This window comes from Staurois parvus, unplaced genomic scaffold, assembly GCF_062004578.1.
Source record: "Staurois parvus isolate SC_StPar_1 unplaced genomic scaffold, SC_StPar_1.0 ptg001437l, whole genome shotgun sequence".
Classification (NCBI taxonomy): Eukaryota; Metazoa; Chordata; class Amphibia; order Anura; family Ranidae; genus Staurois; species Staurois parvus.
In genome coordinates, this window is record NW_028319233.1 from 619,174 (window position 1) to 634,965 (window position 15,792).

Sequence of the window (15,792 nt, forward strand, 5' to 3'; positions counted from 1 at the left end):
GTCTATACGCCCGCTGTGCCCATTATGAGGGGTTCCCGCCATCCCTGTGCTGAGTTCCCGTATCTGTACACCTGCTGTGCCCATTATGAGGGGTTCCCGCCATCCCTGTGCTGAGTTCCCGTATCTGTACACCTGCTGTGCCCATTATGAGGGGTTCCCGCCATCCCTATGCTGAGTTCCTGGGTCTGTACGCCCGCTGAGCCCATTATGAGGGGTTCCCACCGTCCCTGTGCTGAGTTCCCGGGTCTGTACACCCGCTGTTCCCATTATGAGGGGTTCCCACCATCCCCGTGCTGAGTTCCCGGGTCTGTACACCTGCTGTGCCCATGATGAGGGGTTCCCACCATCCCCGTGCTGAGTTCCCGGGTCTGTACACCCAATGTGCCCATTATGAGGGATTTACACCATCCCCGTGCTGAGTTCCCGGGTCTGTACACCTGCTGTGCCCATGATGAGGGGTTCCCACCATCCCCGTGCTGAGTTCCTGGGTCTGTACACCTGCTGTGCCCATGATGAGGGGTTCCCACCATCCCTGTGCTGAGTTCCCGGGTCTGTACACCCAATGTGCCCATTATGAGGGGTTCCCACCATCCCCGTGCTGAGTTCCCGGGTCTGTACACCCGCTGTGCCCATGATGAGGGGTTCCCACCATCCCTGTGCTGAGTTCCCGGGTCTGTACACCCAATGTGCCCATTATGAGGGGTTCCCACCATCCCCGTGCTGAGTTCCCAGGTCTGTACACCTGCTGTGCCCAGGATGAGGGGTTCCCACCATCCCCGTGCTGAGTTCCTGGGTCTGTACACCCGCTGTGCTCATGATGAGGGGTTCCCACCATCCCTGTGCTGAGTTCCCGGGTCTGTACACCTGCTGTGCCCATGATGAGGGGTTCCCACCATCCCCGTGCTGAGTTCCCGGGTCTGTACGCCCGCTGTGCCCATTATGAGGGGTTCCCACCATACCGCCCAGAGTTGAATGTATTATGGAGGAGTAGGAGGAGCTGGGACACACAAAGGTGGGTAGGGACATAGTTGGGAATGATGGCGCTGGGTTGTCACTGGTGGAACCCGGGACTGATGCACCCACTAGACTCCACCTGTAAATAAACTATTCCCTATTGGCTGGAATTATCCTTTAAGATGACTGCCTTCATAATAATAGATGACTGTGGACCAGGAGCGGGCTGACAACTCATGGGGCCCCCGGGCAATAGGAGATCATGGGGCCCCTGTGTCCTCGCCCACACTCAAAGCACACCCAAAAAAGCCTATAAAAGCTACCAGGGACATTTCATGGGGCCCCTTGCTAACCCCGGGCCCTTGGGCAGTGCCGAGTGCTGGAATGGTCAGTCCGCCCCTGGGAACAAGCCGTACCTTGGAAGCCTTTGCGGTTTCCTCCTCGAGGATTTGGGCTCCTCCAGGGACTGTGATTGCTTCTCTATATCACATCCATAGATGGTATCTAGTACAGCATAGACCTGAACCGTCCAAAGCCTGGGACCCGGGGACCACCCGGCCTCTCCCTTCCAGCTCCTGTCTGGGGCCCCAACGCCTCTCCTGCCTCTGTACACCCCTTCCTTCCTCTGCCGCCACTTCACCGCTTATATATTGTGGCTGAGGGTGGTGGTCGGGGGAGGGGGGGGGGGGGTCCAGCTATTATAAACTCCCTTCAAATTATTTTTAGAGGAGCAGGAAACAAAGGAAATGTGCCTTTCATTGGCTGGATGACATTGTTGCTGCATTTGTAGCAAGGGCGTACCTATAGGGATGTGTTCCAGGAAGTGTCCAAAGCAGTGATGCTCAAATTTCTTGATCGAGGGGGGATCAGCACTGTAGGGCAGGAGATGGTCAGAGACTGCGAAAATACTACAGGAGATGGTCAGAGACTGCGAAAATACTACAGGAGATGATCAGAGACTGCGGACATACTACAGGAGATGGTCAGAGACTGCAGACGTACTACAGGAGATGGTCAAAGACTGCAGACATAGTACAGGAGATGGTCAGAGACTGCAGACATACTACAGGAGATGGTCAGAGACTGCAGACATACTACAGGAGATGGTCAGAGACTGCAGACGTACTACAGAAGATGGTCAGAGACTGCAGACAGTACAGGAGATGGTCAGAGACTGCAGACATAGTACAGGAGATGGTCAGAGACTGCAGGCATACTACAGGAGATGGTCAGAGACTGCAGACATACTACAGAAGATGGTCAGAGACTGCAGGCATACTACAGGAGATGGTCAGAAACTGCAGACAGTACAGGAGATGGCCAGAGACTGCAGACACAGTACAGGAGATGGTCAGAGACTGCAGACATAGTACAGGAGATGGTCAAAGATTGCAGACATACTACAGTAGATGGTCAGAGACTGGAGGCATACTATAGGAGATGGTCAGAGACTGCAGACACAGTACAGGAGATGGTCAGAGACTGCAAACATACTACAAGAGATGGTCAGAGACTGCAGACACACTACAGGAGATGGTCAGAGACTGGAAGCATACTACGGGAGATGGTCAGAGACTGCAGACATACTACGGGAGATGGTCAGAGACTGGAGGCATACTACGGGAGATGGTCAGAGACTGCAGACATACTACGGGAGATGGTCAGAGACTGGAGACATACTACAGGAGATGGTCAGAGACTGCAGACATACTACAGGAGATGGTCAGAGACTGCAGACATAGTACAGGAGATGGTCTGAGACTGCAGACATAGTACAGGAGATGGTCAGAGACTGCAGACATACTACAGGAGATGGTCAGAGACTGCAGACATACTACAGGAGATGGTCAGAGACTGCAGACATACTACAGGAGATGGTCAAAGACTGCAGACATACTACAGGAGATGGTCAGAGACTGAAGAAATACTAGAGCAGATGGTCAGAGACTGGAGGCATACTATAGGAGATGGTCAGAGACTGCAGATATACTACAGGAGATGGTCAGAGACTGGAGGCATACTACGGGAGATGGTCAGAGACTGCAGACATACTACAGGAGATGGTCAGAGACTGGAGACATACTACAGGAGATGGTCAGAGACTGCAGACATACTACAAGAGATGGTCAGAGACTGGAGACATACTACAGGAGATGATAAGAGACTGCAGACATACTACAAGAGATGTCAGAGACAGCAGACATAGTACAGGAGATGAACAGAGACTGCAGACATACTACAGGATATATTCAGAGACCATTTTTAGCAAACATGCTTGAGATGTTACTTGAGACTGAGGACATTTTTCAGGAGACAATCACAGCCTGGGGACAGGTTACATGAGACCCGCTCAGCTCTGATCACTTCAGGGTTCAGATTGGCCAGTTGTCATTCCATGGTTTGTGCTTGATCAGCTTCAACAGAGTAGAGCACAGGTGATATTAGAGGCCCAATAGACCCCTGATATTTCCTAAAGAGAACCTGTCACCTGCACTACACTATCACATAGGGGGCTTATCAGATCTACTCGGGCAGTCAGACATACAGGCTAAGTCTCAGCACCCTTATCTCAGATGGGGGGACCCACCAGGACAGACCTTTCAACCCACCTAAGATCTGCCTACAAAGGTGCGTGCTAACATGGAGGTCATCTCATGTCTATGTCCAGCCTTATGGAAAGGCTCTACCTCCATCTACAACCAAGACCTCTCCACCAGATACACCATCTCCGGTTTCATGCCACTTTATGACTGGTGGCAACTGGCACCAATCAAAAAGGACATCTTTCTCTAGGCGTGTCCTGTACTGAGCACAGACCCCCAACCCCCCATTCCACCCATGAGGTATAGGGAAGCAGATAACCCCTCAGAGCATCAGATGAGCAGATGTCCCTAGTTTCTGGGGACAGTTCCCATTTGTATGAATCGCCTTCTTTTGGTGGGTGGCAAAATCATGCAGAACTGATGGGCAGTAGGCAACCCTCCAGAAAAATAGATGCCCCTCCATCTTTTCTCTGAGAGGGTGGTGATTCCTTCAGAATGACTGATGTACGGAACCCCCCAGGTAAAGACAAGCAGGTAGCTCCTCCTAGCACCTTCTTTTGAAATCCGGCTGAATGGATTGAACAAAGAACCTCTCTAGATATTGAGAACCAGAAACCCCCTTTTGTTGGAGAGGGTAGCAGATCTAGTTTAGTCACAAAACCCCCTAGGTATAGACAAGAAAACTTCTCCATCCCAAACGCTTTTTATTATGAGGTGGAAAATTCTGCAGAACGGACCAAAGACAGGTATAGGTAAGTAGATATCCCTCTATAGGAAAGTAGATATCCCTCTATAGGAAAGTAGATATCCCCCATAGTACCTTTTGTTCGAGAGGGTAGTGAATCCTGTGAAACCTGTGGAAATGAGAACCCTTAGGTATAGGAAAGCAGATATCTCCCACCCCCCTGAAGGTACCTTTTGTCAGAGAGACTAGCAAATCCTGAAAAATAGTTGGAGCACAGAGCCTCCCAGGTATAGAAAAGTAGATATCCTATCATGGTGCTTTTTATCGAGGGTAGCAATTCTTACATAATAGACAGAACACGAGACCCCCCTCCATCTCCCCCAGTATAGACCCCCTTCTATGGTATCTTTTGTTGGAGATGGCAGAGAATCCTGCAGAACAGATGGAACACAGACCTCCCCAAAGTACCTTTTGTGGGATAAATCCTGCAGAATGGTTGGAGCACAGACCTTCCTCCCAGGTATAGGAAAGCAGATATCTCCACAAAGTACCTTTGGTTGGATAAGTTGGCAAATCCTGCAGAATGGTTGGAGCACAGAACCCCCCAGGTAAAGAAAAGTAGATACCCCATCATGGTGCCTTTTGTTGGAAAGGGTAGTGAATCTTACGTAATGGATGGAACACAGGACTCCCTCTCCCCCCAAACCCTCAGGAAAATAGATACCCCCTTGCACGGTACCTCTTCTTGGAGGTGGCTGTGAAGCCTTCAGAATGGACTAAACATAAACCTTCCACCAGGTATAGGAAGTCACATGTCTTCCCATGGTACCTTGTTGGAGAGGAAGGTCAATCCTGTGGAAGAGACAGAACACAGAACTCCCCAGGTATAGAAAAGCTGATACCCTCCCAGCTATAGGCAAGCAGAAGCCCCTACATTGTACCTTTTTTGGAGAGTGGGGAGTCCTGCATAAGGAATGGAGAGCAGAGCCCCCCAGGTATAGGACAGAAGATACCCCCCCCATAATAGCTTTTGTTGGAGAGGAAGGTGAATCCTGTGGAAGGGATAGAGCACAGAGCCCCCCGCCAGATATAAAAAAGTAGATACTAACCCCCCCCCCCATTTCCACCACCACAATGGTACCTTTTTTCAGACTGAATCTTGTAGAATAGACAATAAACAGACCCCCCCCCCCAGGTGTAGAAAGTCAGAGATTCCACCATGGCATCTTTTGTAGGGGAGGGTTGGAAATCTTATGGGATGGATAAAACCCAGAACCTCTTCTGCCACATATAGGAAAGTAGATACTCCCCCATCACAGAACTTTTGTTGGAGAGGGTGGTGAGTCTTGTGGAACAAACGGAGCACATACCCCCCCATGTATAGGAAATCAGATATCCCCTTATGGTACCTTTTGTTGGAGGGGACCATGAGTCCTACATACCAAGCAGAAAACAGACTTCCACCTTCCCCCAGTATAGAAAGTCAGATATCTCCCCATGGTACCTTTTGTTCGTAGAGGTTGGCGAATCCTGCAGAACAGACCCCCGCCAGGTATAGGAAAGTAGATATCCCCTACGGTTCCTTTTGTTGGAGAGGCTGTCAAATCTTATGGAATGGATGGATCTTAGAACCCCCTCCCCCAGGTATAGGAAGTCAAATATCCTCCCATGGTACATTTTGTTGAAGGGGACCATGAATCCTACATAGCAGAAAACAATCCCCCTACCTTCCTCCTGTATAGGAAGTCAGATATCCCCCCATGGTACCTTTTTTCGTAGAGGTTGGCAAATCTTGCAGAACAGACCTCTGCCAGGTATAGGAAAGTAGATATCCCCCCATGGTTCCTTTTTATTTGGAGAAGCTGTCGAATCTTATGGAACAAATGGATCTTAACACCCCCTCCCCCAGGTATAGGAAGTCAGATATCTCCCCATGATACCTTTTTTTGTAGAGGCTGGTGAATCCTGCATAACAGACCCTCACCAGGTATAGGAAAGTAGATATCCCCTATGGTTTCTTTTTTCCGGATAGGCTGGCGAATCTTATGAAATGGACATATCTTAGAACCCCCTCCCCCAGGTATAGGAAGTCAGATAGCCCCCCATGGTACGTTTTGTTGGAGGGGACCATGAATCCTACGTAGCGGAAAACAATCCCCCTACCTTCCTCCAGTATAGGAAGTCAGATATCCCCCCATGGTACCTTTTTTCGTAGAGGTTGGCAAATCCTGCAGGAAAGACCTCTGCCAGGTATAGGAAAGTAGATATCCCCCCCATGGTTCCTTTTTTTTTGGAGAAGCTGTCGAATCTTATTTAACGAACAGATCTTAACACCCCCTCCCCCAGGTATAGGAAGTCAGAGATCTCCCCATGGTACCTTTTTTCGTAGAGGGTGGTGAATCCTGCAGAACAGACCCTCGCCAGGCATAGGAAAGTAGATATCACCTACGGTTCCTTTTTTCTGGAGATGCTGGCAAATCTTATGAAATGGACGGATCTTAGAACCCCCTCCCCCAGGTATAGGAAGTCAGATATCTCCCCATGGTACCTTTTTTCGTAGAAGCTGGTGAATCCTGCAGAACAGACCCTCACCAGGTATAGGAGAGTAGATATTCCCTCATAGTTCCTTTTGTCAGAGAGGCTGTTGAATCTTATGGAACGGACAGATCTTAGAACCCCCTCCCCCAGGTATAGGAAGTTAGATATCCCCCCCATGGTACCTCTTTTCGTAGAGGCTTGCAAATCTTGCAGAACAGACCCCCACCAGGTATAGGAAAGTAGATATCTCTCCACAGTTTCTTTTTTTTTGAGGAGGCTGGTGAATGTTATGGAACAGACGGATCTTAGAACCCCCTCCCCCATATATAGGAAGATATGGTACCTTATTTTCGCAGAGGGTGGTGAATCCTGTGGAATGGACAGAGCACAGACCCCAGCCAGGTACAGGAGAATAGATTTCCCCCCCACGTTTCCTTTTGTTGGAAAGGCTGACGAATCTTATGGAACAAACGGATCACAGAACCCCCTCCCCAGGTATAGGAAGTCAGATTTCCCCCCCCCATGGTACCTTTTTTCGGAGAGAGCGGTGAATCGTGCAGACGCAGCGCTGATCCTCTTTGTGGGGCTCACATAAGACTCTGTGGTCGCCTGTGGCAGGCTCAGCTCATTATCCCTCTCCTCCCTCCTTGCCTTCCTCTGGGCAGAGCCGTCCCAGCCCAGCTCCGGCTTAAGTTGCCAGATGCAGGAGAGGAAGGAGGGAGGGAGGAGGGCCCCCAGGAGCCCCCAGGGAGGGGGGCATGGATACCCAGCACACTCTGCCATGGGGCTCCCACTACTCCTTCTCCCCTGTGCAGGTCCCCTTCATATGGTTGACTTTCATGGAGGATAGCCATCGGTTTACCTGTTTATAAAGGAGAATTCTGATCACTGGGCTCTGTTTATAAAGAATTTGTCCAATTTTTTTTTGCTAAAATTTGGCTCATTGTTTACGCTGACCTAACCCTCAAGTAGATATCAACCCTGACGGAATGATATTTAGTTTTCTTAACAATTATTCTCTTTATTTTTTTTTTTTTTTTACTATACTTGCTTGAGTTTTTTTTTGTTGCATCCCTGTGCTGTCAATCTCCTGCAGTCTCTTTGCAGCAACTTCCAATCTACATGCATTGACTGCATGGCATCTCTCAGGGTGGGTTTCCTGGTGGTGACAACAATGGAGCATCCCTGCCTAATTTGAGTTAAAAAAAAAGGCCAATCGTAGTCTCTGTTGGAGGTCTGGGTGACAACGCAGGGAGACAGGGATGCGGTGTTGTCACCCTATAACAGGAACTACCTGAACAAATACCTCCATGTAAGGGTCACCAGGGATTTTGTAAGGCCCTTTTACATCTGTGGTCTTGCATCCATTCGAGCACTCGGCACTGCCCGAGGGCCCGGGGTCCGTAGGGGGCCCCATAAAATGCCTCTGGTACCTTTTTATAGGCTTTTTTGGGTGTGTTTTGAGTGTGGGAAAGGACACAGGAGCCCTATGATCCCCAATGGCCCAGGGGCCCCATAAGTTGTCAGTCCGCCCCTGCATTTAAGGCACGTGTTACTGCAATACACGTTACGCGCACTGATGTGTTGTGGTGACATTCATTCAAAAAATAGGACAGGCCTGATTTTTGACATGCTTCAGGTGCATTGGCTATTTTTAATAGGCTGCTTTGAGGCGATGCGCGCTAATGCGTATAAAAAGATGCGCCCTGACTCACTGCAAATATGTAACTTGGCCCTTAATAAAAGCTACTGGTTTACAACTATTGAAAACTATTATTTGAAATGATAGGATCATGTTAAAGCTTCGACAAGATTTTAACGATTAGGTCTACTTTTCAGGGGTGTCAAACCAGCGGCCCTCCAGCTGTTGCCAAACTACAAGTCCCATCATGCCTCTGCCTTTGAGAGTCATGCTTGTAACTGTCAATCTTGCAATGCCTCATGGGACTTGTAGTTTGGCAACAGCTGGAGGGCTGCCCGTTTGACACCTGTGCTGTATGACATATATTGAGTTGAGTAAATAGATACCAAACATGTCAAGCTTCAAAAAACTGTGTTTTTTTGGTCCAAAATTGTCCATAGGCAACACTTTTTCCCCTTTATGACCACCCAGGACATAAAGCACCGCACTTAACAGCTACATCACTGGGCGGCTGTTGTTTCTGTGCTCACTGTACGCTCCCCAGCACAGAGACCGAGCTGTCAAAGCTGTCATGATCATTAGCCCGCTAAAGCAGCTCCTGATCATGTGACCACTGTGACAGCCAATCACAGTGGTCACATAATCAGCCAATCCACAGTGGCTAAATAGTTAACAATTCCACCTGATAGTACTCGGGTTGTTGGTTCGAATCCCAACCATGGCACCACCTGCCTGAAGTTGGCATGTTCTCCCTGTGCCTGTGTGGGTTTCCTCCAGGTACTCCGGTTTCCTCCCAAACTCCAAAGACATGCTGGTAGGTTAATTGGCTCCTTTCTAAATTGTCCCTAGCAGGGGTTGACTAACCATTTGGAAACTCGGGCACTGCCCGAGGGCCCGTGGTCAGTAGGGGGCCCCATGAGATGCCCCTGGTACCTTTTTCATAGGCTTTTTTGAGTTTGGGCAAGGACACAGGGGCCCCATGATCCCCTATTGCCCGGGGGCCACATGAGTTGTCAGTCCGCCCCTGGTCCCTAGTATGTATGTGTATGAATGTGAGTTAGGGACCTTAGATTGTACGTTCCTTGAGGGTTAGGGACTGATGTGAATGTACAATATATATGTAAAGTGCTGTATAAATTGACGGCGCTATATAAGTACCAGAAATAAATAAATAAATCCATCCCCCTGAACTATTTAAAGTAAGGGTCGCCAAACTGTGGCCTGAGGGTCAGATGTGGCCCTTTGCTAGCCTTTATCTGGCCCTTGGAGCACTATTGCTCCCAATGATATGATGCACTATTCCTCCCACTGACACCAACAATGGGGCATATTTCTTCCACTAAGACCAATGAGGATGTACTATACCTCCTACTGATACCAATGATGGGGCATCACTCTTCACCCTACCGGCCACCAACCCTGACGCCCTCTGTATTCTCACTGATGCTAGGCCCGGGACATTTTCTACCCCAGCTGGCCACAATCCGGCCCCCCTAAAGTCTGAAGGATAGTACACTGGCCCATTGTTTGTACAGTTTGGAGACCCCTGATTTAAAGGGAAGGGGTGAAAGAACTTGTAATGAGAAAACCACGGAGTCGCTGATGAAAATGCTACTTGCCTGGCTGTCTCTGGCTCCTGGCTACTCAGTGGACTGACTCAGGGCAAGAATGGAGATTGGGAAGGTCAGGATGTATTTAGAAAACTTAACCTTTTCACCTTTTTTTTTACATTTTAGGCACACATGTGTAAAAAAAAAATCATTTTAGGATTGAAGATTACTTAAAACCCCTAAACGTGATATATTAAAGCAGAGACCCTAGAGAATAAAATAGTGGTAGTTTGACATTTTTAAAGTGAGTGTGAAATTTTTTTTTTTCAACAACAAACATGTCATACTTACCTGCTCTATGCCATTACATAGAGCAGGTAAGTATGACATGTTTGTTATAAAAAAAAAAAAAGTTAAAAATCTGCCTTCACACTCACTTTAAAAATTTAAACGTTTTGCACAGAGCAGCCCCGATCCTCTCCTTCTGGGGTTCCCTGCCGGTGCTCCTGGCCCCTTCCTCCTGCCAAGTGCAAGCAGCTTGCTTTGGGGGCACCCGAGCAGGCTCGCTCCCAAGCTACTGCTCTGTGTGTCCATTCACACACAGATGCCTCGCTCTTTCTCTATTGGCTGTGATTGACAGTAGCTGGAGCCAATGGCTCCCGCTGTTGTCTCAGCCAATGAGGAGGGAGAGACCCAGGAGAGCTGAGGCTCTCATGCACATCGCTGGATCAGAGGGGGCTCAGGTAAGTATAAGGGGGATTGAGGGGGGAGCTGCACACAGGTTTTTTACATTCATGCATAGAATGCATGAAGGTGAAAAAAAACCTTGAGCCTTTACAACCACTTTAACCCCTTCACCCCAACGCCTCCCGGCCCTTTAAGGCGTTTCTGACAACGGGAGGAGGGGCTGGGTTTAGGGTCACATGACCGCCGTGATTGGCTGTCACGGCAGTCACATGAAGGGAAAGGTCACGATCACAAGGAGAGATCGGGACCTTTTCATGGCATGACGACACATGTGCTGGGAGCATGCAGGGCGCGCAATCTCAGCACGTGTAGTACATAAATAGTACGCACATATGCGGTTGCTCGGCATCAAGGCCCAGCCGCTGAGAGGCCACATATTTGCGTACGCTCGGCGTGAAGAGGTTAAGGTCACGCTATTTGAGCTCAATGGTTCATCAAGCACAAAATTTCAGAAACAAAATATACTAAAGGTAATTTTAGGGCGCACAGACACAATATAGTACTCCATTTTTTTGTAACATATAAAAGTTGAGGTTGCACTGAATAAATAAACGCCAAACATGTCAAACAAGAAAATTGCGTGCCCCCGTGACACAGCAACAAACCTCAGTACCCTCATTTTCCATAGGCAACACTTTAAAAGCCCCCTACGGGTCATTCATTTAGAGATGACTGTCAATAATGGGCCTAGAATTATTGATCCCACTCCGGCATGCACAGCAAAATGTCATTTGTGAAATTCTTGCATAGATGCCCCTGGCGTGTGTGCTTACATTTATATGTGGGGGTGGCTCAAATTTTCGGGGGAGGTGGTTTAAGTGCTTGGGTGTAACTTTAATTTTTGACGTGATTTTTTTTTTTCAATGACAGGTTCTAGTTAATGAGACATCAGGGGTCTATTAGACCCCTGATGTCTCACCTGCCCTCCAGGGAAGCTAATCGAGTGCAGATCGCGCTCCATTATCTTCTCACCCGGCCAGAGAAAGTGGCACCAGAAGCCGGAATTGGCATTTTATATGCCACTTCCAGATTCTTAGTGGGAAGGAAAGATCATTACTACCGCTTAGATTGTAAGCTCCCAGGATCAGGGCCCTCCTAACCCTCTTGTATTGAACTGTATTGTTGCTGTATTGTCTCCCTTTATATTGTAAAGCGCTGAGCAAACTGTTGGCGCTATTTAAATCCCGTACAAGCAGCACCCACTGTGCCAGTTCCAGGTCTACCTATAAGATGGGATGAGGGTGGCTGCAAAGCCATCAGATCGCTTCCATCTGACAGTCATACACTAGTAGATTCAAACATTCATACAAAAAATTCTCAAATTGTTCTATGACTGGATAAATGTCATTCAAGAGTACTTCAAAATTTTGTTTGCTTCTTAACATTTGATTTGGACTTTTCCAAACAAAAACCACCTTCACTGTTAAAAATGTGTTCGTTGGAGAGAAATTTTCCATCCTGCCCCTTCGGATTTTCTCATGGCCATGGCCATTTTGACCCCCACTAACGACTATAAAAACCAAGCGTTCTTAAAATGAAAATGTTCAAATTGCATTCTACTAGTTTATGGCCAGCTTCATTCTGCAGCATTTTTTAGGGTCATTGGCTTACGCCGGCTGTACACTAGTGTCCTCCTCCTTCAAATTTTCTTGTCACTGCAATGGAAATCAAAATGTCAGTTCTGGAACCTGAGCTGTGAGTGGGTGGTTCCTGCATATTAAAAGACGAGGTCTGGGTGCGACCAACTCATAAAGTGGATGTGATATACAGTTCCTGCATATTTAGAGGTGGGGGTATAGGTGGGACAACATATAAAGTGGGTGTTATGGTAATCCCTACATATTTAGAGGTGGAGTATAGGCTGTACCAGGGGCGGACTGACCATTTGGAAACTTGGGCACTGCCCGAGGGCCCAGCATCAGTAGGGGGCCCCATGAGATGCCCCTGGTACCTTTTTCATAGGCTTTTTTGGGCAAGATCACAGGGGCCCCATGATCCCCTATTGCCCGGGGGCCCCATGAGTTGTTAGTCTGCCCCTGTGCTGGACATCACATAAAGTGGATGTGATGGGCAGTTCCTACATATTTAGAGGTGAGGTATAGTTGGGACAACATATAAAGTGGGTGTTATAGGTAATCCCTACATATTTAGAGGTGGGGTATAGGCTGGACAACACATAGAGTGGATGTGATGGGTAGTTCCTACATATTTAGAGGTGGGGTATAGGCCAGACCGGGCAACACAAAGTCAGTGTGATAGGTAGACCCTATACATTTAGAGGTACAGTATAGGGGTGGGGACAACACAAAAAGAAGGTTTGATGGGTTGTCTCCACATATTTAGAGGTGGGGTATAGGCAGGACAACAAATAAAGTGGATGTGATGGGCAATTTCTACATATTTAGATGTGGGATATAGGTGGGACAACATATAAAGTGGATGTTATGGGTAATCCCTACATATTTAGAGGTGGGGTATAGGCTGGACAACACATAAAGTCGGTGTGATAGGTAGCCCCTACAAATTTAGAGGTGGGGTATGGGGAGAACCAACACATAAAATGGATTTGATGGGCAGTTCCTGCATATTTAGAGATGGGGTATGGCAGGATCATTACATAAAGTGGATGTGATGGATGGTCCTCACATATTTAGAGGTGAGATATAGGTGGGACAACATGTAAAGTGGGTGTTATGGGCAATTCCTACATATTTAGATGTGGGGTATAGGCGGGACAACACATAAAGTTGGTATGATAGGTTGCCCCTACAAATTTAGAGGTGCGGTAAAGGCGGGACAACACATAAAATAGGTGTCATGGGCAGTCCCCACATAGTAAGAAGTGGGGTATGGGCATTACCAACACATAAAATGGATTTGATGGGCAGTTCCTACATATTTAGAGGTGGGGCATGGCAGGACCATCACATAAAATGGAAGTGATGGGTGGTCCTCACATATTTAGAAGTGGGGTATGGCAGGACCGTTACATAAAGTGGATGAGATGGGTGGTCCTCACATATTTAGAGGCGGGGTATAGGCTGGACAACACATAAAGTGGATGTGATTGGCGGTTCCTACATATTTAAAGGTGGCGTATGGGTAGGACCAATACATGCATTGGAAATGATAGAGGCAGGACCTGGGAGGTACCAACCTTTAAAGTGGGCATAACTTAAGATATGCCAATGCTGAAAATGGGCAGGAAAAATGCGGACTGCGGATCTAATTACCAGTGACCCAGGATACAAGACCATAATATCGGTAAGTATGAGATGGCATTTGCTAAAATAAGGCTGATTGCGTATTTAATAATCATGTCATCATTTCCAAGCCCTGAATTTCCCAAAATAGAAAAAATACCGGTTGAATTTCTAGGATGGTTCTCCATTGGGAAGCAGATCTGGTGATTGTCTCATCAGATTGTGTTTCTGTTATTAATTCCTGCGGCTGTTTCCTCTTCCCATGTGTGCACATCCTCTACATACAACCCCTCACACTTGTCTTTCATTCCCCTGTACTCCTGTGTTATCTATGTCCTTCTTCCATCACTTCCTTCTTATCTGCTCAGCGTGTGTCTCCCATCCTCAGAAGAGCTGAAGACGAACACCGACAAGTCCTATCTGGGGGGAAAATGAAAAACCAATCCCAATACAACTCTTCAATAAATCAAAATTTCTAGTAAAAATACATTTAAAATAATTTTAGTTCACATAAAAACAATCAAATCTCAAAGAGGTGTTTTTAATTAAAAAATTTGCATAGTAATTCATAGTAAGTATATGTATGTTCGTTCTGTGCGAAAAGGGCAAAAAAAAACAAATGTTATTAGGCAATTTCTTGTGTTGGGCGAATGCTTTTCATTGATTTAAAAAAATGGAAAATACCACATTTGGCCACTAGATGGAACTAAGGATCATTTCCTATGATACTTGACACCATCTAGTGGCCAAATGCAGTATTCTTTCATTGAAAGCTGAAGTAGCGTGAAAAAAGGCTCTTGGCCATCTGCACAGTACAAATAAGTTGGCGCTAATGCTGTGTGCCCCACGTCTGGATCAGGGGCGGACTGACCATTTGGAAACTCGGGCACTTCCGAGGGCCCAGGGTCAGTAGGGGGCCCCATGAGATGCCCCTGGTACCTTTTTCATAGGCTTTTTTGAGTTTGGGCAAGGACACAGGGGCCCCATGATCCCCTATTGCCTGGGGGCCCCATGAGTTGTCAGTCCGCCCCTGGTCTGGATGCGTTTCTTACATATTCTACTTTTAGGCCTTGGCTGCAAAAACATTTGGTTGAGCTGCAGTTTTAGGCTCTGTTCACATCGTCAGAGCGTGCGTCATTCCGAGTTTCTACGCATTTCTGCACATTGTGCATTCTGCAGCCTACGCACTGCTCTACGCATGAGAAGCACTCAAAAAGAGTCCCTGAACCCTGAGAGAACTTGCAGCACACCAAAACGTATGGTACGCCTCAGGGGCGGACTGACAACTCATGGGGCCCCCGGGTAATAGGGGGATCATGGGGCCCCTGTGTCCTTGCCTAATCTCAAACCACACCCAAAAAAGCCTATGAAAGGTACCAGGGGCATCTCATGGGGCCCCCTTCTGACCCCGGGCCCTCGGGCAGTGCCCGACTTCCCAAATGGTCAGTCCGTCCCTGGTACGCCGTGACGTATCACACAAGTGTGGCTCCGGATGGACATTTGGAGAAATGGCTCTACAGTCATGGCCACAATCTTGTCCCCCCCGGCATTCCTGTCAGATAACGCACCACTTCGCCCAGAAAATTGTTGCAATTACAAATGTTTCGGCATTCTCATGTGTATTTCTTTGGTTTCTATTGGTATGACACAAAAAAATGGAGAAACAAAAAGCCAAACCTGACACATTCCACGCAAAACCTCAAAAATGGACTGGACAAAATTATTGACACCCTCAATGTAACATTTGGTAGCACACCCCTATGAAAACATCACTGAAGTCAATGGCTTCCTGGAACCATCAGTTTCTTCCACCTCTCTACTGGAATTTTGGATCGCTCTTCTTTCACCAACTGCTCCAGGTCCCTCAGATTAGAAGGGTTCCTTTTCCCAACTGCTGTTCTGAGATCTCTCCACAGGAGTTCTATGGGAT

General features: G+C 47.7%; 1 protein-coding gene across 2 annotated transcripts in view; it reads right to left on the minus strand.

Annotated features, from left to right (window-relative positions):
- HSPA12B (heat shock protein family A (Hsp70) member 12B) overlaps positions 1 to 7,376 on the minus strand; it is a 103,935-nt gene extending 96,559 nt beyond the window's left edge. The window contains exon 1 of one of the 2 annotated variants that reach the window (XM_089662207.1): positions 7,250 to 7,376. The gene's annotated coding sequence lies outside the window, so the exon portion shown is untranslated. Of the gene's footprint in view, positions 1 to 1,370; positions 1,483 to 7,249 lie in introns of those variants that run through there. The other variant, XM_089662208.1, reaches the window with a different exon arrangement.
- Between the last annotated feature and the right edge of the window lie 8,416 nt (positions 7,377 to 15,792).